Source organism: Elephas maximus, chromosome 16, assembly GCF_024166365.1.
Source record: "Elephas maximus indicus isolate mEleMax1 chromosome 16, mEleMax1 primary haplotype, whole genome shotgun sequence".
Lineage (NCBI taxonomy): Eukaryota > Metazoa > Chordata > Mammalia > Proboscidea > Elephantidae > Elephas > Elephas maximus.
This window is the reverse complement of record NC_064834.1, coordinates 37,828,272-37,855,993: the sequence shown is the minus strand read 5'-3', so window position 1 is coordinate 37,855,993 and position 27,722 is coordinate 37,828,272. Positions and strand designations below refer to the sequence as shown.

The 27,722-nt window shown below is 40.1% G+C and overlaps 1 protein-coding gene across 14 annotated transcripts in view; it reads left to right on the top strand.

Moving 5' to 3' along the window:
- Positions 1 to 27,722, top strand: part of SGMS1 (sphingomyelin synthase 1) — a 344,794-nt gene that overhangs the window by 114,370 nt on the left and 202,702 nt on the right. For 12 of the 14 annotated variants that reach the window (XM_049855377.1, XM_049855380.1, XM_049855371.1 and 9 more), the window contains one exon: positions 10,694 to 10,780. The exons of 1 other annotated variant lie outside the window; for it this stretch is intronic. The gene's annotated coding sequence lies outside the window, so the exon portion shown is untranslated. Of the gene's footprint in view, positions 1 to 380; positions 10,477 to 10,693; positions 10,781 to 27,722 lie in introns of those variants that run through there. One more of the 14 variants, XM_049855383.1, reaches the window with a different exon arrangement.

Below are 27,722 nucleotides of genomic sequence, written 5' to 3'. Positions count from 1 at the left end.
AGTGTTGTTGTTAAGTGCTGTCAAGTCAGCTCTGACTCATAGCAACCCTGTGTACAACAGAACAAAATACTGCCCAGTCCTGTGCCATCCTTACAATTGTTGCTGTGCTTGAGCCCATTGTTGAGAACAGAGTAGGCCCTCAGTATGTAACAGCTGCTCTTATTTCTTAAAATGAAAGACTTTTTTTTATCCCCTAGCATTTTGAGACATTGATTTATATACCTTTTGGAGTAATAATAGTTCATGCTTATTGGTATTTTAATGAATCTACGATGCATCCTTATTAGTTCTTAGACCTATATTGTCTACTCGTTGATGTTTTCCCATATGAATTAGGACTGAGTCTTATAAAGCAGCAGTGACAATTATTTTTACTATTTGTTATTTTTATTACTTTATTCATTTAGTACTTAGTGCCAGGTTCTGAAACTAAGCTCTTTACATGAGTAATCTCATTAGTCCTTATAATGAGGGCATTAAGCACAGAGAGAGGTCAGGTAATTTGCTCAAGGCCACAGAGCCAGTCATTGGAGAGCCTGCAAATGGAACCCAAGCACGTCTGACTTCTAGGCCTATGTTCTTAGCCCTCTTGTATTTCTTCAGCGTGTATTAAATCACTGAGAAGACAGCCCTTCAGAGTGGCAGGGAAGAATGTTTTTTGGGTTGGTACTTTGTGTTTAAACACTTCGTTCTGTAGTTAAAGGACTCAGACTCTCTCTGTTATGTGCAAAGAAAGTACACCTCACCTATGAGCACTGCATTTTATTTATGTTTCTACTGGAAACCTTATAGTCTGTCCTTGTTCTAGTTCTTAGTGGGCAAGTCTGGAGAGAGCCAGTATATCAAGTGGTTAAGAGCTCAAGGATCTGAAACTGGCAGCCTGGAGTTGAATCCCAGCTCTGGCAGTTACTCTTCTGTAACCCAGAGCAAGTTACTTATTCTCTCTGTGCATCAGTTTCCCATCTGTAATTTGGGAATAGTAAACAGTACTTACTTTAAAGGGTTGTTGTGAGGATTCAAAGGGTAAGTAAATGTGTGTATATACTTACACTTGTGTAAGTGTACACCCACACACAATACTTAGAAAATTCCCTGGCACAGAGTAAGTATTCTGCAAGTGTTTGCATTTAATGATGATGATGATCATTCTTGAGAATAGTTATGTTGTTAGTTGCTGCCTAGTAGGCTCTAACCCGTGGTGAACTTAAGTATGACAGAATGACATATTGCTCTGCTCTGTGCCGTATTTATGATTGTTGGTATGTTTCAATCCATTGGTGTGACTCTTTTGTCAATGTCTTACTGAGGCTCTTCCTCATTTTCGCTGACCTCTACTTTACCAAACATAATGTTCTTTTCTAGCTATTGGTCTTTCCTACTATATCCCTGGGATGTGTCTAAAGTAAGCAAGCCAAAGTCTTGCCATCTTCACTTCTAAAGGAGCATTCTAGCTATGTTTATTCTAAAACTGATCTGTTTGTTATGGCAGTCTGTGGTATACTCAGTATTCTTCGCCAGCGCCACAAGTGGAATGCATCAATTCTTCTGTCTTGTTTTTGTGTTGTCCAACTTTTGCATGCATATGAGGCGATTGAAAAGACCATGGCTTGGGCCAGGCACGCTTCAGCCAACAAAGTGACGTCTTTGTGTTATAAAATTTTCAAGAAGTCTTTTGTTGCAAATTTGCCTAGTGCAGTATGACATTACACTTCTTGACTGCTGCTTCCGTGGGCATTGATTGTTGATCTAAGTATAATGAAATCATTGACAACTTCAGTTTTTTCTCCATTTATCATGATGTTGTTTATCAGTTGAGTTGTGAGGATTTTTGTTTTCTTCACATTCAGGCATAATCCATACTGAAGTCTGTAGGCTTTGACCTTCATCAGCAACTGCTTCAAATTGTCTTCTTTTTTGGCAAGTAAGGTTGTGTCATCTGCATATCGCAGGCCATTAATGAGTCTTCCTTCAATCCTAATGCTGTGTTCTTTTTCATATAGTGCAGTTTCTCAGATTATTTGTTCGACATACAGATCGAATAAAAAAAGGTGAAAGCATACAACCTTGCCGTGCACGTTTTCCCATTTTAAACGATGCAGTCGACCCTTGTTCTGTTCAAACAGCTGCCTCTTGATCCATGTAGTGGTTCTTCATGAGCACAATTAAGGATTCTGGAATTCCCATTTTTCATAGCATTATTTATAATTTGTTATGATCCACACAGTCAAATGCCTTCATGTGGTTGATAAAACACAGGTAAACATATTTCTGGTATTCTCTATTTCTGCCAAGGTCCATCTGGCATCAGCAACGATTTCCTTCATTCCACATCCTCTTTTGAACCTGGTTTGAATGTCTGGCAGATCTCTGTCAGTGTATAGCTGCAGTTGTTTTTGAATTATCGTCAGCTAAATTTTGCTAGCATGTGATATTAATGATCCCAAAAATCTAAAAACTTGTTGCTGTCGAGTTGATCCTATCTCATAGCGACCCTATAGGACAGAGCAGAACTGTCCCATAGGCTTTCCAAGGAGTGGCTGGTAGATTCAAACTGCTGACCTTTTGGTTAGCAGCCAAGCTCTTAACCATTGTGCCACCAGGTCTTGGATATTAATGATGTGGTTAGATAACTTCTGCATTTTTTTTTTGATCACCTTTCTTTGGAATGGATGCAAATATGTATCTCTCCCATTCAGTTGGCCAAGTAGCTGTCTTCCATATTCCTTGACATAGAGTAAGCACTTCCAGCATTGCATTCATTTGTTGAAACATCTCAATTGATGTCCCATCAATTCCTGGAGCATTGTTTCTTGCCAGTGCCTTCTAATGCACGTTAAGTACTCATCAGTGATTAGCACACTGTAGGTGCTCAGTAAGATGTTGGTTATTTATAATAGAGGTGAGCACAGGTGCTGTGAAAGTGGAGCAAGTAACGTAGGCTGGAATGGCGATCATGAAAAATTTCCCAGAAGTTGCCAAGCCTCAGTGAGTTAGTCAAGAGAAAAAAGGGAGAATGGGGTGTTTCTTAAAGGGGCAATGGCTACAAGTCTTGCAGTAGTGATAGGCATAAAGTGTTGAGAAATGAAATAGGAATGTGGGCAAGAAGCAGGTCATGGAGGCCTTTTTTTTATCAGGCCCAGGGTCTACGACTGTATCCCTGGGAAGTGGGAAGCCATAGACTAATTTGTGCTAAATTAGGGTGCTCGGCTCTGACTTGTGGAAAATAAATTTAACAGGGTCCACACGGTGACACAGAGACCTGTAAAAAGACTGTTCCAAGAGTCCATATAGGATGGGAAGTGCTTGGACAATGAGGAGGGCAAAAGGAGAAACATCAGATGCTTGCTCTTATGATTTAAGTTCTAGGGGAGTTGAAGCAAAACTGAAGAAAAATACAACTTGCTATGCATGGATTCTTTTCTAGAAAATGAATTTGATGGCTACCGTCTTGGTTTCTAATATGGGGAAAATTTGCTGAAGAAGTAGAGATTGCCCCACATTTCTGTCTGGCACACTGTTTGTAAGGCTTCACGGTGTACCCACGCAGGCAAACCTGGCTTGTGCAGAGAAAGACCTATTCTGCATTTTCTAGTGAATGCAAAATCCTCATTTCTCACAGTATGTGATAAAAACACCATTTCTGTTTGCCCTTTTATTTTTTTGGAATAACTTAATATCCGGGGTTGGACATTTTCTTTTTTTTTCTTGACTAATTTCTCTTATTATTTTCTCACCAGTCGTTAGAAGTAAAAATGGAAATAACCCCAAAATGATTTATATGAAAAAAGAATCTTCTCCCCACCCTTAAGCACATGCACATAAACAAGAAAAATGAAGAATGGCAACTTTCATTTCTTCGGATAGACTATAGTGTTTTGTTATGTCTTTTGGAGGAAGAGTTATGGAAATAAATGCAAATATATGTCAGGGGATAGCCAGCTGGCTATCCAAAGTGGTTATCAGCTTTCTGGAAGAAATAGAGACATTTCCCTGTCATTTTGTTTGAACTTGCCTGATTGCTAGAGAACATTTCGTTGCCACTGTGTTGCAGTAAAAGTAAACACAGGTATTTCTATGAAACACAATGTTAGAGAGCTTCTTGGAAATGTTTACATAAAAAGCATTTATCATATGCTGGAAATGCTTGAGTCTTAACCCTTCCTAATAGAGCAGCCTGGTGTTCTGTCTTAGTCATCTAGGGCTGCTATAACAGAAATACCACAAGTGCATGGCTTTAACAAAGAAGAATTTATTTTCTCACAGTCTAGTAGGCTAGAAGTCCAAATTCAGGGTGTCAGCTCCTGGGAAAGGCTTTCTCTCTCTCTGCTGGCTCTGGAGGAAGGCCCTTCTTCTCATCAAGCTTCTCCGTGCAGGAGTCCCAGGTCCAAAGGATGCGCTCTGCTCTCAGTGCTGCTTTCTTGGTGGCATGAAGTCCCCACTCTCTGCTTGCTTCCCTTTCCTTTTATCTCTTGTAAGCTAAGGTACAGGCCACACTCCAGGGAAACTCCTTTTATATTGGATCAGGGATGTGACCTTACTAAGGGTGTTACCATCCCACCCTAATTCTCTTTAACATGAAATTACAATCACAAAATGGAGCACAACCACACAATGCTGGGAATCATGTCCTAACCAAGTTGACACATATTTTGGGGGGACACAATTCAATCTATGACAAGTTCCTCAAGCATCACTGAATACTGAAGGCATAAATAGAAAAGAGAATTGTGTGGTACCAGACTTGCCCTTTTAGCTAGAAAACTGGACAACATATGAGGCAATTGTTTTCAGACACTGGACAACAAGGAGCCAAGAGTGTGATCCTTGAGAGATGGGAATCACATGAGATGAGGTCCACATTTGTCCTGGTTTTCTGATGGGAACACTTCCCCTGCTGTGGTACAGGAAAGTGAAGCCCTACCAGAGCCTGGTGATCTCACAAAGTAGAGAAGGTAGTTGATTGGAGTTCAGGGCTGCTAAAGAGGTTGGAATTCGCAGGGCTGAGTACTGGAAAAGGAGGGAGCTGCGCAGAAAGGGAACCCAGAAGCTGGGATGTACATATGAAGAGTGAGACTTAGCAGAGAGCAGCTGCTACCAGACTCAAAAACAGAATGGAGATAGCAGAGGTCATGCAGTACTGGGAGAAATTGGAGTTCTGGCCAAGCTAGAGTAGAAACACCTCGCTGAGCACTTTTAGGCATCTGTTAAGGGACCAGAAAGACCATGTCTGAGGAGTAAGGATCATACTATAGAGTAAGGGCTACATGGTAGGCCTAAGGACATAACTGAAATAGACCTGTCTTAACCAAGCTGAAAGCAAAGAGAACTTGAAGCACTTACTGATGAAGATGAAAGACTCTAGCCTTCAGTATGGATTACACCTCAGTATAAAGAAAACAAAAATCCACACAACTAGACCAATAAGCAACATCATGGTAAATGAAGAAATAACTGACATTGTCATTTTACTTGGATCCACAGTCAACACCCATGGAAGCAAAAAAAAAAAAAAATTTTGGAAGCAGCAGTCAGGAAATCAAACGATGTATTGCATTGGGCAAATCTGCTACAAAAGACCTCTTTCAAGTGTTAAAAAGCAAAGATGTGACTTTGAGAACTCAGGTGTGCCTGCCCCAAGCCATGATATTTTCAGTCACCTCATATGCATGCAAGGTATTAGTCATTTTGAGTCAGACAATCATATGGTCTATTATGCCGGGAATGACAACTTGAATAAGAATGGTATTGTATTCATCATCAAAAAGAATATTTCAATATCTGTCCTGAAGTACAATGCTGTCAGTGATAGTATAATATCCATACACCTACAAGGAAACCCAGTTGATACGAGTTTTATTCAAATTGACGCACCAACCACTAAGGCCAAAAAAAAAAAAAAAGGCCAAAGATGAAGAAATTGAAGATTTTTACCAGCTTTTGCAGTCTGAAATTGATCGAACATGCAATCAGGATGCACTGATAATTACTGGTGATTGGAATGCAAAAGTTGGAAACGAAAGATCGGTAGTTGGAAAATATGGCCTTGGTGATAGAAACGATGCTGGAGATCACATAATTGAATTTTGCAAGACCAACGACTTCTTCATTGCGAATACTTTTTTTCATTAATATAAATGGCGACTATACATGTGGACTTTGCCAGATAGAATACATAGGAATCAAATCAACTACATCTGTGGAAAGAGACAATGGAAATCTCAATATTATCAGTCAGAAGAAGGCCAGGGGCTGACTGCGGATCAGATCATCAATTACTCATATGCAAGTTCAAGATGAAACTGAAGAAGTTCGAACAGGCCCACAAGAGCCAAAGTATAACCTTGAGTGTATCCCATCTGATTTTAGAGACCATCTCAAGAATAGATTTGACATGTTGAACAGTAATGACCAAAGACCAGAAGAGTTGTGGAATGACATCAAGGACATCATACACAAAGAAAGCAAGAGGTCCTTAGAAAGACAGGAAAGAAAGAAGAGACCAAAATGCATGTCAGGAGAGGCTCTGAAACATGCTCTTGAACATCAAGTAGCTAAAGTAAAAGGAAAAAATGACAAAGTAAAAGAGCTGAACAGAAGATTTCAAAGGGTGGCTCAAGAAGACAAAGCGAAGTATTATGCTGACATGTGCAAAAGTCTGGAGTTAGAAAACCTAAAGAGAAGAACATGCTCAGCATTTGTCAAGCTGAAAAAACTGAAGGAAAGATTCAAGCCTTAAGTTGCAATACTGAAGGATTCTATAGGGAGCTTATTAAATGACGCAAGAAGCATCAAAAGAAGGTGGAAGGAATACACAGAATTGGTTGATGTTCGACCATTTCAGGAGGCAACATCTGATCAGGAACCGATGGTACTGAAGGGAGAAGTCCAAGCTGCACTGAAGGCATTGGTGAAAAACAAGGCACTGGGAATTGACGAAACACCAATTGAGGCGTTTCAACAAATGGATGCAGTGCTATAAGTGCTCACTAGTCTATGCCAAGAAATTTGAAAGACCAACCAACTGGAAGAAATCCACATTTATGCCTATTCCCAAGAAATGTTATCCAACCGAATGTGGAAATTATTAAACAATATCATTAATATTACACACAAGCAAAACTTTGCTGAAGATCATTCAAAAGCAGCTGCAGTAGTATATCGACAGAGAACTGCGAGAAATTCAAGCCGAACTTAGAAGAGACATGGAACTAGGGATATCGTTGCTGATGTCAGATGGATCCTGGCTGAAAGCAGAGAATACCAGAATGGTGTTTATCTGTGTTTTATTATGTGGATTTTAACGAATTATGGATAACATTGTGGAGAATGGGAATTCTGCTCCTGAGGAATCTGTACATGAATCAAGAGGCAGTTGTTCAGAAACAACAAGGGGATACTGCATGGTTTAAAGTCAGGAAAGGTGTGTGTCAGGGTTGTATCTGTCACCATACCTGTTCAGTCTGCATGCTGAGCAAATAATCCGAGAAGCTGGACTGTACGAAGAAGAAAGGGGCATCAGGATTGGAGGAAGACTTATTAACAACCTGCGTTATGCAGATGACATAACCCTGCTTACTGAAAGTGAAGAGGGCTTGAAGTACTTACTGCTGAAGCTCAAAGACCACAGCTTTCAGTATGGATTACACCTTAACATAAAGAAAACAAAAATCCTCACAACTGGACCAATAAGGAACATCATGATAAACAGAGAAAAAATTGAGGTTGTCAAGAATTTCGTTTCACTTTGATTCACAATCAACAGCCATGGAAGCAGCAGCCAAGAAATCAAAAGACGAATTACATTGAGCAAATCGGCTGTAAAAGACCTCTTTTAAATGTTGAAAAGCAAAGATGTCACCTTGAAGACTAAGGTACACCTGACCCAAGCCATGGTGTTTTCAATCGCCTCGTATGCATGCGAAAGCTGAACAGTGAATGAGGAAGACTGGAGAAGAATTGATACCTTTGACTTATGGTGTTGGTGAAGAATATTGAATATACTGTGAACTGCCAGAAGAATGAACAAATCTTTCTTGGAAGAAGTATAACCAGAACTCTCCTTAGAAGCAAAGATGGTGAAACTATGTCTACATACTTTGGACATGTTATCAGGAGGGACCAGTCTGTGGAGAAGGACATCATGCTGGGTAAAGTAGAGGGTCAGCGAAAAAGAGGAAGACCCTCAACAAGATGAGTTGACACAGTGACTGCAACAATGGGCTCAAACATAACAAGGATTGTGAGGATGTTGCAGGACCAGGCAGTGTTTCATTCTGTTGTACACAGGGTTGCTATGAGTCAGAACCAAGCCAACGGCACCTAACAACAACAACAAACCAAGCCTAACATGGTCAGGAAGATCTGCCAGTAATTTAGTTGGCACCGGAACCAAACTTAATACCCTTTAATTGCCTACCATACAATAGAAGGAAACATGCAAAGAAGCAGGAAAATTCTTATTAAAAAAGAAAAGCAATCAATAAAAATAGTCAATGACCTTGAAATAGTATTATACTAGAGCATCGTCTCCAACACCATTATCTTCCAAAAGGAGCAAGATGGTACAAAACAAGTCCAGAATTTTTTTTTCAATGTTGGAAAGTAAGAAATTGTTCAAGAAAATTAAAAAAATGTTGGGGACATGTCACAAAGATGCAGGAGGCAGCTTGAAGGGGCTCCTACCAGTGATAAATATAAACCATGGAAAAAGTAGGAATCCATATTGATCATATATAAATCCATAAATGAACAAAGAATGTGGAATGCCGAGTACTAAATGGTAAATATGTAGTGAGCGCTGGAGTTGGAACAGTCAGCATGTTGTAGCTGTTACAGTAGTTTGCATCAGACAAGGATCATCAATGGATGCTAAATCTCGGCACAGATTTTGATGAGGGACACAATATTTGCATGCAGTTAAAGTGTTTCCCAACAGATTATTTATTAGTTTCAGGGGAAAAAATAGTAATTTTTCAATGGAGAAATTGGACAACACCTTGACTAGGTGATCAGAATTAACATCACCAATGAGGAGCAGATAGATGGACATTTTGTGCCTCTAGATGTGATACCCTAAGAAGAATATGTCACCTGTGTAGTTTTCTGGCCAAGAATATATAACCTGAATTGAATCATGGAGAAATATCAGACAAAAATGAGAAATAATCCATTAACATAAGGAGGGGTGTGCTGTATTCTTCTAAAGTGTCAGTGTTGTAAAACACAAAAGCTGTGTGTTTCAGATTAAAGGAGGCTAAAGAGGCATGGCATAAGTGCAATGCCTGATCCTAGACTGGATCTTGAACTGGAGGAAAAGAAATTGTATAAAGGGTATTACTGGTCAACTGAATATGACGGTAGATTATATAAAAGTATTGTATCAATGTTAACACTTACTAAAGTTGCACTATTAGGTAAACTACACAAACTGCACTATTGTTATATAAGAGAATACAAGTAGTACCTGATTTACAACTGGGTTCGGTTCCGAAGACTCAGTTGTACGTTGGTCCTGATGTACGTTGAATACCTGTTTATTTATTTATTTTTTGGTTTTCATTATTATTGCCTTTTATTATCAGTATCTTTATAAAACTGAATTTTGAACATCTGAGTATGATCACACCAGTGGATTACATGCTGCGACATTGTATGTAGTACATATTACTAATGATAAGATGTACAAAAAAGAAAAAATTTGACGTTTTTAAGTGTGGTTTGTGGAAACTCGAATACGTCCTAAATTGGGATTACTTGTATTCCTATTCATAGGGAATAAACTCTGAAATATTTAGGCTTAAAGGGCCATGATGTATATAACTTACCCGCTCATGGCCAAGACAAAAAAAAAAAAAGAAAAAGTTTGTGTGTGTGTAAAGAGAGAGGACAAATGATTTAGCAAATGGGGTAAAATGTTGATAATACAGGTGAATATAGATAAAGAGTACATGGGTATTCATTGTGTTGTTATTATTCTACAAGTTTTTTGTAAGTGTGAAATTAAAATTAGTACATTTTTATAGAATATTGAAAACAAAGTCCAGTAATATAAATGTGCCTTGAAGAGTAAAAGAGAGTATGTATAAAAGATACAGGCATTTCTGAGCTACTTTTGTGTTGATTGTGTACCCTTTGTATTGTCTGAGGTGAATGTTTAATCCCGTAACAGTGTCTCTGTCACTTAACAGGCAAACCCGTTTCTAGTATCTGTTTGGTAAGAAAGTAAATCTAATGCAAGAAGAAATAATAATACTGCGCTTCCCGTTGACACCATCACGTCATTTCGTTTCATGGAAGAATTTGAACAAGGAGTTGGAGAGCTGGGTTCTAATTCCTACTTTGAGATTTGCTGAATGGTCGTGGGAAAGTTCTCTGACCTGTGGGAACTTTGGCTACTGCATTTTAAAGTAATACTTGCTTATTTTCAAGATCTGAGGCTCAAATGAGAAAATGCAATGTGAAAATTCTTCGTAAATGGTAATGATTTCCTCTATAAACATTAAATTACTATTAATAGTTTGGGTTAAAGATGAAAAATGGCTTAGACTAAGGAAGAGATTTTCCTTAAATTCAGGTGTCTTGTTTTCCTCTTAAATGTCAAGTGAATGATTATACTAGAGTGTTTCTTTCCCCAATGTACTCTCTGGTTTTTTCTGGTTGCCTCCTTTCTCATGTCTTGACCTTATTATTCCAGGTAAAGCTTCAGTGACAGGAGGCGTTGATTTGCTGGACTTCAAGACCAGTGAAGTTAGAGCGTAGCAGTGTGTGAATAAAAGAGCATGTAAGTCAAAATCAGATGATATATTCTGTATTTGATAGTGCAGTATCAGAAATCCTTCATGGTCTAAAGGACTGTGGCTTGTTTCATAGTGTGTGTAGTGATTTTTTGATTAGGTGTTAATATTTGCTTGATATATTATCCGTTGGAGTCTTGAGGTCTTACATCTTGAGATTTGTGTTTGTCTTGGCTGGAAGCCAGGAGGATGGTACAGACTCAGGACCACTTTGGTTCTCTTAGGGAATCCTGGTTTCAGGTTGAGCACTCCCACCTTGCTGAGAGCTGAAGATCTAAACAGACATCTCATCTCTCTGCTGGTATTCCTGGTTGCCTCCAGAGCAACTCTTGCTTTCTTCTTTGCTCGCTATTCACTGCTCTTTGCTCAGGTTTCAGTGCCTTGTTCCTCCCACATCGTCCTGGAGATTTGTTTCCCTCATCAGAGCTGAACAGTATACTAAAAAGTATTTATCCAGAATCTAATTGTAGTATGCCACAAAAAAATTACGACCTGTTTAGAGAGACCAATATTCATTAGTGATTATCACGGAGAAGGGGAGGAGGTATAAGGATGTTTTAGAACTTAGAGACATGTTCCTTTTGGTGATGGGAAATGCAGCCCTGAGTGTAGAAGTAGTGAACACAGCACAACCATAGTAAAGATGAGTGTATACAAATAGAAGGGTATAGATACAGTTAAAGAGAATTCTATGTAACTAATGTCAGTGAACAATTTATGTGAAAATTTGTAAAAAAAAATTCATTGGGATATACAATTTTGCAGCAACAGTAATAAAAACTTAAAAAAAAATGTGTTTGGTTACATAGATATATACCTGTTGTCATCAAGTTGATTCGAACTCATGGCGACCCTGTAGGACAGAATGGGCCCATAGGGTTTCCAATGAGTGGCGGTAGATTCGAACTGCTGTCCTTTTGGTTAGCAGCTGAGCTCTTATTCCACTGTGCCACCAGGGCTCCATATAGATATGTAAGTGCATAAATATGTACAGGAAAGCATATATGAATAACTATAGGCATATGTATATACATGGTTTTTGGGTATATACATGTTTATGTGTGCTGCATGTATTTTCAAGTATAAAATAAAGCACATGGTGTCACAGTTATGGGTACTTCCTAGACACAACCAGGGTACCCTACGGGATTGATCTACTGGGTTTGAGGGCTTAGGAGCATAGTCTTGTGGGACAACACAGTCAATTGGCATGATACAGACCATAAAGACAATGTTCTACATCCTGGGTCGGTGAGTGGTGTCTGGGCTCTTAAAAGCTTATGAGCGGCCATCTAAGATACAACTATTGGTCTCTGCCCGTCTGGAGCTGAAGAGAAAGAAGGAAACCAAAGATTCAAAGAAGAAGCTAGTCTGTAGAACCAATAGTCTACATAAACAACAACATTACCTACCTTGAGACCAGAAGAACTGGATTGTGTCCAGCTACCACTACCGACCATTCCAACCAGGGACTCAATAGATTGTCCCAGATGGAATGGGAGAAAATGTAGAACAAAACTGAAATTCCTAAAAATAAAACAAAAGGCCAGACTTAACGGGAGCCATAGAGACTAGATGAACCCCCAAGAATATCACCCTAAGATACTCTTTAAACTTGAAACTCAAACCACTCCCAGAAGCTACCTTTCAGCCAAGTGACAAATTAACCTGTAAAATAATTAATATCACCCATGAGTACTGTGTTCCTCAAAATAATCTAGATGAAACCAAATGGTTAACATTTACCCTAGTCCAAAGATGAGAAGGCAAGGGGAAACAGGAAAGCTAGATTAATGGAAACAGAACAACCAAAATAGAAATAACAAGAATGTCCATATATTGTGAAGAATGTAACCAATGTCACTGAATAATAGTGTAGAAATTGTTATATAATAATTTAATTTCCTGTATAAACTTTCGACAAAAACACAGTAAAATATTAACAAATAACAGCCCGTTGTCATCAATTCCGACTAATAGTGGCCCTGTAAATATCTAATCCACACGCTTCTGGATCAGAAATGCCCAAGTGGTTTTTTATAATCAGTTTTTTGTACGTGCCCTTTATTGATTTCCTTTATCCCTTTATGCCTTAAATGGTAATTTACTTTTCTTTATTTCACTTAGGGTTAGGAAAATACTGAAATAATGATCGCTTTAGAAACTAGCCAAACCACTTCTATACTCATATAGTGTACTATATAGCTTTACACTTTTGCCTGGGTTCTTTAGTATTTACTCCCTTGGAAGTTGGAATAATTACTCTCGCAGTAACTCATTAGAACAGAGTTCTTATTCAGGATGCCTCTTGTTTTGTGTCCCAATCTATGTTCTATCAAATTACCACTGTTCTTTCTACCCAGAGTCCTAGTTATAAAAGATTTCAGTTGTGGTTGTTTACCTGTGTATGCCTTTCTTCTTGCATGGAGTGCAGACAACAAAACAAATGCTTATTTTTATGAATTAGAGGCATCATCTCTGTAACTGCCCCGTGTCCCTGCATTCTGCATCTCCTTAATAGGCAAGAACACAACATGAAATTTTGGATCTATAAAATGTTAAGTTGCCTTGGGCTTTGGCACATTAAAAAAAAAAAATTCAAAATGGATGTCAACTGAGGTTGCGGATTTAATAGTTTTTAATTCTTCCTGTAGCTGAATGATCACCTGTAGGTAAGCATGCCTTTTTAGAGGGTAGACAGATCTGCTGACAGATGGGTGTGAAAGTGGTGTGTTACTTAGGCATGTCTCTAGTCTGAAAGTCTTTATGTTTTGTAGATTACAGGTAGGATTTTTGTAACACTAGTGTAATCACAGAAAAGGCAGACACTGAAAACATTCCTAGGAAATGCCCAGATCCCTGGCCAGAGATTCTTTGAGAAGTGGTCTGGTATTGGCCCCATACTCTCACAATATTAACATCTGAAAATTCTATGGCTTTTCCTCCCTTGAATAGCAAGTTTTAATGAATAGTTAATTATATCTGAGTTCTCATATTCCAGTGTTATTTTTGGCTGTCAGTTCAAGCGTGGCTGTTGCTTTTTGCTTTCCAAATGGTTCGGTTAGCTGAACACTCCAAAAGCTTCACCTGGGGAGCTGGGAAAGAGATGAAGTAGAACTGGCGAAGCTTGCCAAGAATTGCGAGTACTCCCTGAGGAAGCCCTGCCAGCCGTCTGGGCTGGGGGAGCTGTCGTGCTCAACTGCACACTGCTTGGGGGCGGTGCAAGGAATCTAACGGTCAGCATCCCCAGTTCTTTTGCCGTGGCCTGGTAAGTTCATTTGGCAGAGCACTTTGGCCTTCCAGTTCTCTTCTTTTACTTTAAATACATATTCCTGCAGTTTCTTTCCCGCCACATAGTTGTGATTCTGGTTATATCATGATGATGCAGAGACAACCCAAGAATGTGGTTTGTCAGGTGTCCATTTCAATTTGTGTGTTGAAAACGGAGGCTTGACAGTCGTCAAGACTAGTGACCATAAATCTGACTGAAGTCCCCAGGCCTGGTCATCTAACCCAGAGTTGTGAGCTTTGCTGCTTTAGTCGTAATCAGACTCCTCCAGATTGAGAACAGTTACTTATCTCTCTCTGACTTGGCACTGGAACACTTGGCCATTTGTAACATGTTCTTCCTTTCTCACACTAGGTAATAAATTTGTATATTTGTAATAAGGTTTTGAAAAGTTAGGATTATTTTAAACACCTTTTTCTCCAACTTACCTTCTGTCTTGTTTGCCATATTCCCATCTAAATACTTGTTGTTGATGCCTGCAAAAAATGCCTTTGCTATAGTCAGGGTGTTTAAGGATTGCCAACATGGTCAAGAGGGAGCCATGCTCGGTTCATTAGTAGCCAGACTCCCTGGGCTCAAGTTGAAGTTCTGCTTACAGCCTGTATGACTTTGGTTAGTCACTCAGCTTTTCTTAGTTTTAGTTTTTTCACCTTAATAACTACTTTAATCTGTTAAGGTTAGGCTCAGTTGCTTGTGTTCAAAACTCAAAAGACTAGTGGCTTTAAAAAGATAGAAATGAGTTTCTTCTTCCTTAAAAATTACTTAAGAGGTTGGTAGGAAGGGATGGTGTCTTAATTATCTAGTGCTGCTATAACAGAAATACCACAAGTGGGTAGCTTTAACAAAGAGAAATTTATTTTATCAGTCGAGTAGGCTAGAAGTCCAAATTCAGGGTGCCAGCTCCAGGGGAAGTCTTTTCCCTGTTGGCTCTGGAGGAAGGTCCTTGTCATCAGTCTTCCCCTGGACTAGGAGCTTCTCTGTGCAGGAACCCCAGATCCAAAGGACATGTTCTGCTCCCAGCACTGCTTTCTTGGTGGTATGAAGCCCCCCACTCTCTGATTCCTTCCCTTTCCTTTTATCCCTTGTAGGATAAAGGTGGTACAGGCCACACCGCAGGGAAACTCCCTTTACATTGGATCAGGGATATGACCTGAGCAAGGGTGTTACATCCCACCCTAATCCTCTTTTACCACAGGCAGAGATTATGATTTATAACACATAGGAAAATTACAAAATGGAGGACAATCACAAAGTACTGGGAATTGTGGCCTAACCAAGTTGACACATATTTTTAGGGGACACAGTTCAATCCATGTCAGGTGGAATGATGCTGAACAGTGTTGAGAACCCATAACCTAGGGTCCTTCTGTCTTGTTCTCTGATATTCTCAACATTGGCTTCCAACACATTGCGCATGATGCCTACTCAGTCGTTCATCAAATCTGAGCCAGCAGGAAGGAAAAGGGGGCAAAGAAGAGTTCATTCCCTCCCTTGAAGGAAACTTCTGAGAACTAATAGCATCTTTAGCTTTAATTTTATATGCTAGAGCAGCACTTCTCAAAGGTTTTGGTCTTAGGACCCATTTATATTGTTAAAAAATTGTCGAGGACCCCAAAGAGCTTTTGTTTTTGTGGATTTATATCTAGTAATATTGTGGTTAGGGAAACCCTGGTGGCGTAGTGGTTAAGTGCTACGGCTGCTAACCAAAGGGTTGAGAGTTCAAATCCATCAGGCACTCCTTGGAAACTCTATGGGGCAGTTCTACTCTGTCCTATAGGGTCGCTATGAGTCGGAATTGACTCAACGGCAATGGGTAATATTGTGGTTAGCAGCTAAGCACTTAACTGTTATACCACCAGGGCTCCACGGGAGAAAAGACCTGGTGATCTGCTGCCTTAGAGATTACAGCCCAGAAAGCTCTATGGAAAAGTTTTACTTTGTCATATAGGGTCAGTATGAGTCAGAATTGACTCAACAGCACACAGCAACAACAGCAATATTGTAGGCAGAATAATGGCCCCCAAAGAAGTCCACGTCCTAATCCCTAGAACCTGTGAATATATTACCTTATGTGGTAAAAGGAACTTTGCAGATGTGGTTATCCTGAATTATCCAGGTGAACTCAGTGTGACCACAAGAGTCTTTATAAGAGGAGGGCTAGGCATATCAGAGTAAGAGAAGAGATGATGATAGAAGCAGAGATTGCAGTGATGATGTTGCTGGAAGGGGCCACAAGCCAAGAAATGCAGGTGGCTTCTAGAAGCTAGAAAAGGCACGAGCATATTCTCCCGAGAGCCTCCAGAAAGAACCTAGCCTTGTAGACAACTTGATTTTAGCCCTGTAAAACCCATTTTTTGGACCCCTGGCCACCATAACTGTAAGATAATAAAGTTGTGTTATTTTAAGCTACTCAGTTTATAGTAATTTGTTATACCAGCAATAGAAAAATAATTTATTTTCTGTAATTGGAAATTAATACTGAGAAATTAAAAAATATTTATTGATTTAGTTAAAAATAATAATTCTATTACAGATTAGCATAAATTACTTTTTGTGAAAAATTACCATTTTCCATGTGAAAATATTAGTGAGAAGACTGCCACTGTTTTACATTTTTTGCAAATCTCTTTAATGTCTGGCATAATAAACATCAGCTGATTCTCTTATCTGTTGCTCATTCAGCCTGTTGTAGTATCACATGTCATGTAGTCCCTGAAAAACTCCACTGTACACTTGTGAGAGAATGAGCATGAAACAGGCAAATAACACCTTAGTATTATGAAAACAGTTTTGACCTCATGGACTAGCTGAAAGGATTTCGGGGATTCCCAGTGGCACCTGGAACACACTTTGAGAACTGGACTGGAGCTAAAGCACAGCCATATGGCTACAGGTAGTTGCAAGAGAGTCTGGAAATTGTAGTTCTGTGGGTAACCAGTTAAAAAATTGGGAGTTCTGTTATTAAGGAAGAAAGGGAGAATGTATATTAAGGGACATTTAGCAATTTCAAACACTTATAATGACAAGTGTTCGTACACATGGTAGGTAGACAGTAACCAAAATGTTAGTTTCCCTTCTCCTTTTCCTTACACTAGCTAGGAAGAAAAGCAAAAACGGGAATTTTGTTTAAGCTGACTGCATCATTTAGAAATGCCTGCGACAGAACACAAGGGCATGTAGGCAAAGGCATAATTACAGCAACTTGCATTTTTAGCATTTATAGATAAATTATATACAGTATCTTTTGTCTGGTGCTCACAGGCAGCTTTTTGGTATCTTGTTCGGGTCCTTTGAACTTAACCGTGTGCTTCCTTGCCTTGGGCAGGAGGAGGACTGGAATGGGAATGAGGTTTGAGACTCAGCTTGGATTCACAGTTACCCTTCACGGGTTTGAAAATACTTGGGCGTGACGTTTCCTCTGGGGTGCTTTTGTCAGTAGTGCCCGCTGCGCCTCTGGTAGTGTCCTGTCACTGAAAAAATGATGTAGTTCCAGTTTCTGGTTTGAAACAGCAGTTAGGAATATTTGTGCTAAGTTCCTTTTGTTTTTTAAAAATATATATAAGTATGTTTGGGCTTAAATGGTTTATGTTTGAGCTTAATACAAAGCTTCATACTGATCTCATTAATTGAGTGTAATGCATTTTTAATGCTAACTTCATCTTTAAGTCAGTTATCTCAATACCTTTTGGATGCAGGAAGGCTTAGGTGGTATTTTAACACCCCGTATATGGGCTTGAGCTATTACTCCAACCTTTGAGGAGGAGGAAGCCTCTGTGTCAGCCACACCTGACTTTACTAAAATAAGCAGATTGCCTAGTTCCTAACGAAACTGATAGGCAAGAGGTGGGGAGGTGAGTTGGTTTGGAACCACCACTGGGGACCCCTGGGCGACCAGAGGCTGTGGGCTGCACCAATGACTTCTCTGAACTGAAGCAGAGCGGGGCCGTTTATTTACTTTTCTGTTTTTCCCAGAGGCCCCTGAAAACCATCTTGCACTTACCAGTTTCTGTTTTACCTTGCAGTGTACTGTGTTACTAGGAAGCAGTCTCCTTGTTGGTTGAAACCTTAATTACAACAGGGGGGAAAATATAAACCCACTGCTGTCGAATCAATTCCAACTCATAGCGACCCCACAGCGTTTCCAAGGAGTGGCTGGTGGATTCCAGCTGCCAGCCTTTGGTTAAGAGCAGCCAAACCCTTAACCGCTGTACCACCAGGGCTCCACAACAGGGAAAGTGGAAGCAAATTGCTGTAACTTGAACTTATGTGGCTGGGGACCTGCTGGTACTTAATACCTTGCATATAAGGAGCTCAGTGTATTTTTTTTTTTTTTTTTTTAGCAAATAGCATCATAATGGTAGCAGTTATTATCCGTATTTGGGGATAATGCAAACATTTTCTAAATGAAACTAGTGGAAGGGTGTCCTTACTTAGTTTTCAGATGCACTTCAGGTCATTACCTGGTGGCTGTCCCAGTTAGCTGTCTTTGAGGTTTGCCAGATGTTCCAAGTGGGAAAAGCAGGGCTGGCTGCAGTGCCCCCCTGTTCTTTCCAGGGGGTGTGCTTTCAGTGACCACATCTCATCCTGGACTGCCACAGGTGGCAAAGGTCATCAAGGTGTTGGTTAAGAGAAAGTCCTGCCAAAATGCCAAATGGTGACTTAGCGCAACAGCTAGTGGTTTTAAAAACATGGACTAGGGCATAATTTTCTGATACTTTAAATTTAGACGGCAAAAAAAAAAAAAAAAAAAATTAGTGTTTTGATTTGAGAGTTCTTTTATTTACCATTCAGTAAACATAAACAGTTTCTACATGCAGAGGCTCAGCTAGTACAGGGCCAAGGGAAGTGTATTATTTTTCCATCTGCTCTTTCCTGGGCCTGCGGGGCTTCCCTTGGAGCTGCTCAGGAGGCATTTCAGGATTGCAGCCAGCGCTCACGGCTGTCAAACACAGGTCACTGCGTTGTGCACAGAGGGTCCCAGAGTGTTTTGGACGCTGTATGTAACAGTTTAGGAAGGAGCGTGGTCTTTCTGGAAAGAGGCAGAACCCTGTACAACTAATGAATTGTTTTCTAGCAGTTTTTCCCCTCTCATTTCTTATGGATTTTCTAGCTGAGTCCCATAGCAGCTGCTGCACACTTCTTTTTAGGCCCCTGGCCTCCCCCAGCCCAGTTCTTGGCAAATGTCCTTAGAAACAAAACCAGAAACAGAGCTTGTCCTTTTCTTCCCTTCTCTCCACTGAAGAGTAATGTCTGCCATTTTCCAAGCAGCTGATTTGGTCCTGAGCATTCTTGTGGTTGGGCAGGATTTTTTTCCTACTCCCTCACACCATCTCTTTCTCTCCTGCCTTCTGCCCCAGGTGCTCAAGCATCCTGCTGTTGTATTTAGCTACTCTGAGACCCACCAAGGTATTTTTCTTGAGCTGTGTTTTCTCTGGAGACCAACTGTTCCTTGTGTCTGATCAATGTCTTTCTTACTGAAACTGATCTCTCACAGTCTACTCCGTCAAAGCCCTACTGTTACTCTGTACGCTGATAGCCTTGCTTTGAATAGTCACAAAACATTTATTGACCACCTACTGTGTGCCAGGGAGTTGGAAGGCAGATTCCAAGAGATGGAGAAAAATCAGGCTCTTGGGGCTATTGGTCTAGAAGGGAGAGAGAGACATGGGAACAGTTAGCATTAGAGGTTAGTAATAAAAACATGTACAGGCTAGAATGAGGACACAGTGGAAGAGGGAGCAGCCCAGCCTTGAAAAGTATATGAGTGTGGGCCCTGCAGATGGAGGAGAGGGCCATACCAGGCTATCTGCCAAAAGCCAGTGATGGGTTGCTATGTACCCCCTTCCTGGTTGAATTTCAATGTAACTAGCCTAAAGCAGAGGGACACCTCTGTAACTGAAGAATCTCTAATGGCACAGTTTGTCTCACTGTGGCCACAGTGGTAGGAAAGAGCTTTTGGGGGTAAATATAGCCCTACAATGTGTCTCTGAGGTAGCATCACATGGGTAAGTGCCAATTCTGTGTATCTATTGGCCAGGCTTTGATGTAGGAAAAGATAAACATTCTTGATGGAGTGCCCAGGCCCTGGAGGGCTTCCTTGGATTCCTGTGTTTTAAAGAACTTGTTGGTTAACATAGTTAATGCCCAGTGGCCCAGATACTTGAACTTCTGTTCCTGCAGGAGGGCCATGGGTATTGAATCTGAGGATGGGACTCAATCACAAGAACCTCCCAGTCTAAACCAGAACTTATTTTAACCTTTCATTATGCTTTTTACTTTTCCTAAAAGGCCGGCAGTTTGAATCCACCAGCTGCTCCTTAGAAACTCTATGGGGCAGTTCTGCTGTGTCTTATAGGGTCACTAGGAGCCGGAATAGACTTGATGGCAATGGGTTTGGCGTTTTTTGTTGTTTGTTTTGTGGAGAGTACTTGTCACTATTTGTAATTTTATGTGTATATCCTATTCTAAGTTCTTTTAAAGGCAGGAACTACTGATCTCCTGTTGACCATTTTGTCCCTACTGCCTACACTGGGCCCGGCGTATAATAAAGAAGGAATAAAAAGGATAGATATCCATCCTGAAAAGTGAACATTTTGGCAACACTGGTTTGTGATAGCAGCCTGAGAATAGATAACTGGCTTTTAATGTCATCTGGGAAAAGGGCAAAAGAAAGTCATCATTTGCCAAATTCCTTCTAGCAAAGGATGTTTGTAAAATGAAAAGATCTTTTCAAAATATAGCGTGCTTTGATGGAACAGTTCTATATACTGATTGTGGTAACAGGTATGTGAATTTATACATGTGATAAAATTTTATAGAACTGTAGGTCCTCCTCCCCCCAAAAAACAAGAGTGCATGTAAAAACTAGTAAAATCTGAAAAAAGTCTCTAATTAAGTTAATAGTATTGTACTAATGTCAATTTCCTTTTTTTAAGAATAATTTTTATTGTGCTTTAAGTAAAAGTTTATAAATCAAGTCAGTCTCTCACACAAAAACCCATATATACCTTGCTACACACTCCCAATTACTCTCCCCCTAATGAGACCACGTACTGTCTCCCTCCACTCTCTCTTTTCGTGTCCTTTTCGCTAGCTTCTAACCCCCTCCACCCTCTCATCTCCCCTCCAGGCAGGAGATGCCAACATAGCCTCAAGTGTCCACCTGATCCAAGAAGCTCACTCCTCACCAGCATCCCTCTCCAACCTATTGTCCAGTCCAATCCATGTCTGAAGAGTTGGCTTCGGGAATGGTTCCTGACCTGGGCCAACAGAAGGTCTGGGGGCCATGACCACCGGGGTCCTTCCAGTCTCAGTCAGACCATTAAGTCTGGTCTTATGAGAATTTGGGGTCTGCATCCCACTGCTCTCCTGCTCCCTCAGGGGTTCTCTGTTGTGTTCCCTGTCAGGGCAGTCATTGGTTGTAGCAGGGCACCATCTAGTTCTTCTGTTATCGGGATGATGTAGTCTCTTGTTCATGTGGCCCTTTCTGTCTCTTGGGCTCGCAATTACCTTGTGTCCTTGGTGTTCTTCATTCTCCTTTGATCGAGGTGGGTTGAGACCAATTGATGCATCTTAGATGGCTGCTTGCCAGTGTTTAAGACCCCAGATGCCACTCTTCAAAGTGGGATGCAGAATGTTTTCTTAATAGATTTTATTATGCCAATTGACTTAGATGTCCCCTGAAACCATGGTCCCCAGACCCCTGCCCCTGCTACACTGGCCTTTGAAGCATGCAGTTTATTCAGGAAACTGCTTTTGGTTTAGACCAATTGTGCTGACCGCGCCTGTATTGTGTGTTGTTTTTCCCTTCACCTAAAGTAGTTCTTACCTACTATCTAATTAGTGAATACCTCTCTCCCACCCTCCCTCCCTACCTCCTCTCGTAACTACAAAAGAATGTTTTCTTCTGAGTTTAAACTATTTCTCAAGTTCTTATAATAGTGGTCTTATACAATATTTGTCCTTTTGCAACTGACTAATTTCACTCAGCATAATGCCTTCCAGGTTCTTCCATGTTATGAAATGTTTCACAGATTCCTCACTGTTCTTTACTGATGTGTAGTATTCCATTGTGTGAATATACCGTAATTTATTTATCCATTCATCCATTGATGGGCACCTTGGTTGCTTCCATGTTTTTGCTATTGTAAACAGTGCTGCAGTAAACATGGGTGTGCATATATCTGTTTGTGTAAAGGCTCTTATTTCTCTAGGATATATTCCGAGGAGTGGGATTGCTGGATTGTATGGTAGTTCTATTTCTAACTTTTTAAGGAAGCGCCAAATCGATTTCCAAAGTGGTTGTACCGTTTGACATTCCCACCAGCAGTGTGTAAGTGTTCCAATCTCTCCACAGCCTCTCCAACATTTATTATTTTGTGTTTTTTGGATTAATGCCAGCCTTGTTGGAGTGAGGTGAAATCTCATTGTAGTTTTGATCCGCATTTCTCTAATGGCTGATGATCGTGAACATTTCCTCATATATCTGTTAGCTACCTGAATGTCTTCTTCAGTGAAGTGTCTATCCATATCTTTTGCTCATTTTTTAATTGGGTTATTTGTCTTTTTGCATGTGAGTTTTTGCAGTATCATGTAGATTTTAGAAATCAGGCACTGGTCAGAAATGTCATAGCTAAAAACTTCTTCCCAGTCTGTAGGTAGTCTTTTTACTCTTTTGGTGAAGTCTTTGGATGAGCATAAGTGTTTGATTTTTAGGAGCTCCCAGTTATCTAGTTTTTCTTCTACATTCTTTATAATGTTTTGTATACTGTTTATGCCATGTATTAGGGCTCCTAACGTTGTCCCTATTTTTTCTTCCATGATCTTTATCATTTAGATTTTATACTTAGGTCTTTGATCCATTTTGAGTTAGTTTTTGTGCATGGAGTGAGGTATGGGTCTTGTTTCATTTTTTTGCAGATGGATATCCAGTTATGCCAGCACCATTTGTTAAAAAGACTGTCATTTCCCCATTTAACTGTTAACTGTTTGGGACCTTTGTCAAATATCAACTGCTCATATGTGGATGGATTTATGTCTGGATTCTCAATTCTGTTCCATTGGTCCATGTACCTGCTGTTGTACCAGTACCAGGCTGTTTTTCTAAAATCAGGTGAAGTAAGGCCTCCCACTTTGTTCTTCTTTTTCAGTAATGCCTTATTTATCTGGGGCCTCTTTCCCTTCCATGTGAAGTTGGTGATTTGTTTCTCCTTCTCATTAAAGAATGTCCTTGGGATTTGGATCGGAATTGCATTAAATGTATAGATCGATTTTGGTAGAATAGAGATTTTTATAATGTTAAGTCTTCCTATCCATGAGTAAGGTACGTTCTTCTACTTATTTAAGTCTCTTTTGGTTTCTTGCAGAAGTGTATCGTAGTTTTCTTTGTATAAGTCTTTTACATCTCTGAATTTCCTGCTTTTGATAATTTTTGATTATGTAAGATATTGTCACTGGAGGAAGTCTGGTGAAGGATACATGGGAATTGTATATTTGCAGCTTCTGTGTGAGCTTAAAATTATTGCAAAATCGAAAGTTAAAAATAAAACAAAACAAAAGTGTGATGCTGGTAAACATCCACTAAAATAGCTAAACAACAGGCAAATAAAACAAAAAAGGACAGTACCAAGTGCTGACAAAGGTATAGAGCAACTAGGACTTTCTTACATTGCTGCTCGGAATGCAAGATGGTACAACCATTTTCTAAAAGAGTTGGTCAGTTTCTTACAAAGCTAAGCATATGCTTACCATACAAGCCAGCAATTCCACTCCTAGGTATTTATGCAAGAGAAATGAAAACCTATGTTCACACAAAAACTTCTAGCCTAATATTTCTAACAGCTTTGTTCATAACAGCCTAAAACTGGAAAAACTCAAATATCCTTCATCTAAGTGAATAGATAAATAGATGAACAAATTGTTATGTCTATCAATGGAATACTCGTCAGCATTAATAAAGAACAAGCATAACTATGTGAGTTTATTTCAGATGCATTATGCTAAGTGAGAGAAGCCAAACAAAGTCATACTGTATCACTCAAAAGGACACATACTGTATGAGTCCATTTATTTGATATACTGGAAAAGGCAAAGGTATAGGGTTAGAGAATAGATCAGTGGTTGCCAGGTGTATGGGATAGGGGAGAAGATTGACTACAAAGCGCATAGGGAACTTGTTGGGATGAATGGAATGTTCTGTATCTTGATTCTGGTGGTAATAACATGACTATATGTGTTTGTCAAAACTCATAGAGCTGTACACTAAAAAGTATAGGTTTACTGCATGTAAATTTTATATCAATAAATCTGACTAAATTAAAAACAACAAGAAGAACAACAGAAATAAATAATGAATGATGTGCTCTGGCTTAAATAGCTATGAAGAGTTCAGTGTGTTTGCCATTTGTCTCTACTAGGTGAGGATATATTAAGTCTTTAGGATGGTGACAGAGGCAGGCAAAGAATTTCCTCACATACAAATGATCTTTCCTCCCTCCTTCCCTAATAAGAGTTAAAATAGATAAGAATTAAAAATAAAAGCATTATATATACAGAGTAAAGATTCAATATCTGGAAAGATGTAAAACTGTAAGTAATTCACTTCTTTCAATGAGTCAGAATCAACTCGGCGACAGCGGGTTTTTTGGTTTCTCCTCTTTATTGGTTTCCTATTGCTGCTGTAACAAATTGCTACAAATTTAGTGGCTTAAAATAACAGGAATTTTTTAATTTACAGTTCTGAAAGGCGGAAGTTTGATACGCGTGTAACTGGGCTAAGAGAACCATGTCAGAAGCTCTAGGAGAGAATTTGTTTCCTTGACTTTTCCAGCTTCTAGAGGCCTCTCACATTCCTTGGCTTGTGGGCTCCTTCCTCCATCTTTTAAGCTGGCAATGTTGGATTTCTCTGACCATTCATCTATAGTCACAGTTTGCTCTGACCGCAAAGGTTCTCCAATTTTAAGGATCTATGTGACTAGACTGGGCCTACCTAGAAAATCCAGGATAGTCTCCCCATCTCAAGGTTTGTAACTTAATCACGTAGGCAGAGTACCTTTTGGCAGTTAAAGTATTCACAGATCCCAGGGATTAGGACACGGTTATCTTTTGGTGGGGGCCATTATTCTGCCTATCACTTCCTTCTTTCCTCATTCCTCTTTTCTCTTCCTAAAACCAGTTGCCATCAAGTCAATTCTGACTCATAGTGACCCCATGTGTGTCAGAGAACTCTGCTACATAAGGTTTTCAATGACTGATTTTTTGGACGTGGATTGCCAGGCTTTTCTTCTAAGGTACCTCTGGGTAGACTTGAACCTCTAACCTTTTGGTTAGCAGTCAAGTGCGTTAATCATTTTCACCCCATAGGGACTCCTTTCTTTTCCTACTTGTAAAACTATTTGGGTGCTTTCTTAGTTGTCTAGTGCTGCTGTAACAGAAATACTACAAGTGAATGGCCTCAACAAAGAGAAATTAATTTTCTCACAGTCTAGGAAGCTACAAGTCCAAATTCAGAATGCCAGCTCCAGGGAAGGCTTTCTCTCTCTGTCGGCTGTGGGAGAAGGTCCCTGTCATCAGTCTTCCCTTGGTCTAGGAGCTTCTTCACACAGGAACCCTGGGTTCAAAGAATACTCTCTGCTCCCAGCACTGCTTTCTTGGTGGTATGAGCTCCTCCTGTTTCTCTGCTCCTTTTTTTCTTGTATATCTCAAAAGAGATTTGCTCAAGACACAGTCTAAACTTGTAAATTGAGTCCTGCCACAGCAACACAACTGCCACTAATCCCATCTCACCAACGTAATAAAGATAGGACTTAAAACACGTAGGAAAATCATATCAAATGACAAGATGGTGGACAACCACAGAGCACTGGGAATCACAACCCAGCCAAGCCAACACACACCTTTGAGGTTCACAATTCAACCCATAATGGGTGTGTAGAGTAACATGTGTTATATATCTTTTGGAAAAAAAAAAAAAATTTTATCCACATTTGGTCATTCTATTTAAGGCTTTATAACTTAAAGTTCTTTTTTTTAGCACTCACCAAACTACCTCCTTTATTTTAAGCACTGTGATAGTGTTCTAGTTAATGGGTGTTCTGTTGTCCTTTGGTGAAGGTCACAAGCAATGCTGGAGTGACCATCCTTGGACATACATATATGTATATATCTATATATAGAAATATATAGACTTACTTTTCCACACATATCTTTAGGGAAGATACACTGAATTGCTGGAATAAAATATATGTGGGTTGTTAATTTTGGCAAAAGTATTTGAGAAATTAATAAAACAGAAAAGGAATGCTTGATACTAAAGGGAAGGCAGTTTTTAAAAAGTACTGAAGAGGGCGAAGAAGGAAACAAGTATTAATTGATGGCTTATTATGTGCATTTACTACCCTAAAGGATGACTTCCTTGTCCTCACTTGATATTTTACTGTGATACCCAGAGAGATGTCACCATTTTATTGATGCGGAAAGTGATAGTAGAACCTGAAGCAACTTGCCCAGGTCATAGAAGCTAGGGCTGAATCCATGTCAGACTGGTACTTGTTTTTCACTCCATCACACTGCCTGTCATATGGCCAGTGGCGAACTCCTTAAAACTATATCCCCTACATCTCAGACCCCAGGTGTGGTCGGTGTACCAACATGGTAGATCCTTCCATATCCTTAGCTTGTTTGACTCTTTAAATGTTTGCTCTTATGTGCGTTCTTGTTTGATTTTTATTTATGTCAAAATCTCAAAGAATGAGTGATGATAGCTTTTACATATAGTACCCTTGTCACACATACACTTAACTACAGCACCCTAAGGGGACCCATGTTTGGCATAGAGCCCGAGGTAGGTGGCTATGGCCAAGTGGCTGGGGTGAATGGTGGAGGGCTCCACCTTTAGCAGACTTGCTCTCCAAGTCTCTTCTCCAATGGGATCTGTAGGGTTAAGTGGGCCTCATCTGTCTCAGTCTGGGCTGGGGCTCACCTTAATGGGGGAGCCACTGGTGTGGAGCCCCTGGTCAAACCAGATGTTCTCCTGGGAGTTTCTACTCTGTGGTATTAGCATATTGGGATTTGCAGTCCTTGAGGATGTCGCGAAGCCATTTAGGGCACTTCACAGTGCCAAGTGCATGTACGTAATCACTGCCTTAGTCTGGCCTGGCAGGCCCAGCGGTGGCTGGTAAGTGGTATTATTACATCAGGCGTTGGCTGTTAGCTGGCTAATTTGGGGAGGTGGGGAGATGGCTGGATTCCACAGTAAACTGACTTAGTTGCAGGTGGTAGGATTTACTACCACAAAAACCAAACCTGTTGCCATTGAGTTGATCCCAACTCATAGTGACCCTATAGGACAGAGCAGAATCACCCCATATGGTTTCCAAGGAGCAGCTGGTGGATTTGAACTGCCAACATTTTCATTAACAGCCAAGCTCTTAACCAGGTGCTGTCAGGGTGCAGAGGTGAATCCTACAGCTCAGGCCTTATTCACTCACTCTGTACGGAGTGTGATCATGCATGCAAAATTGTGTTTATTGCTGCTTGGAGTGAGTGGTGTTTGATAAAGGAGTGTCAGAGCCGCCTGCCTTTTAGCCTGTTTAGCTCCACTCCGGCTGGCCTGGGCCCAGGGCCTCGGTGTTCCCGGGCTT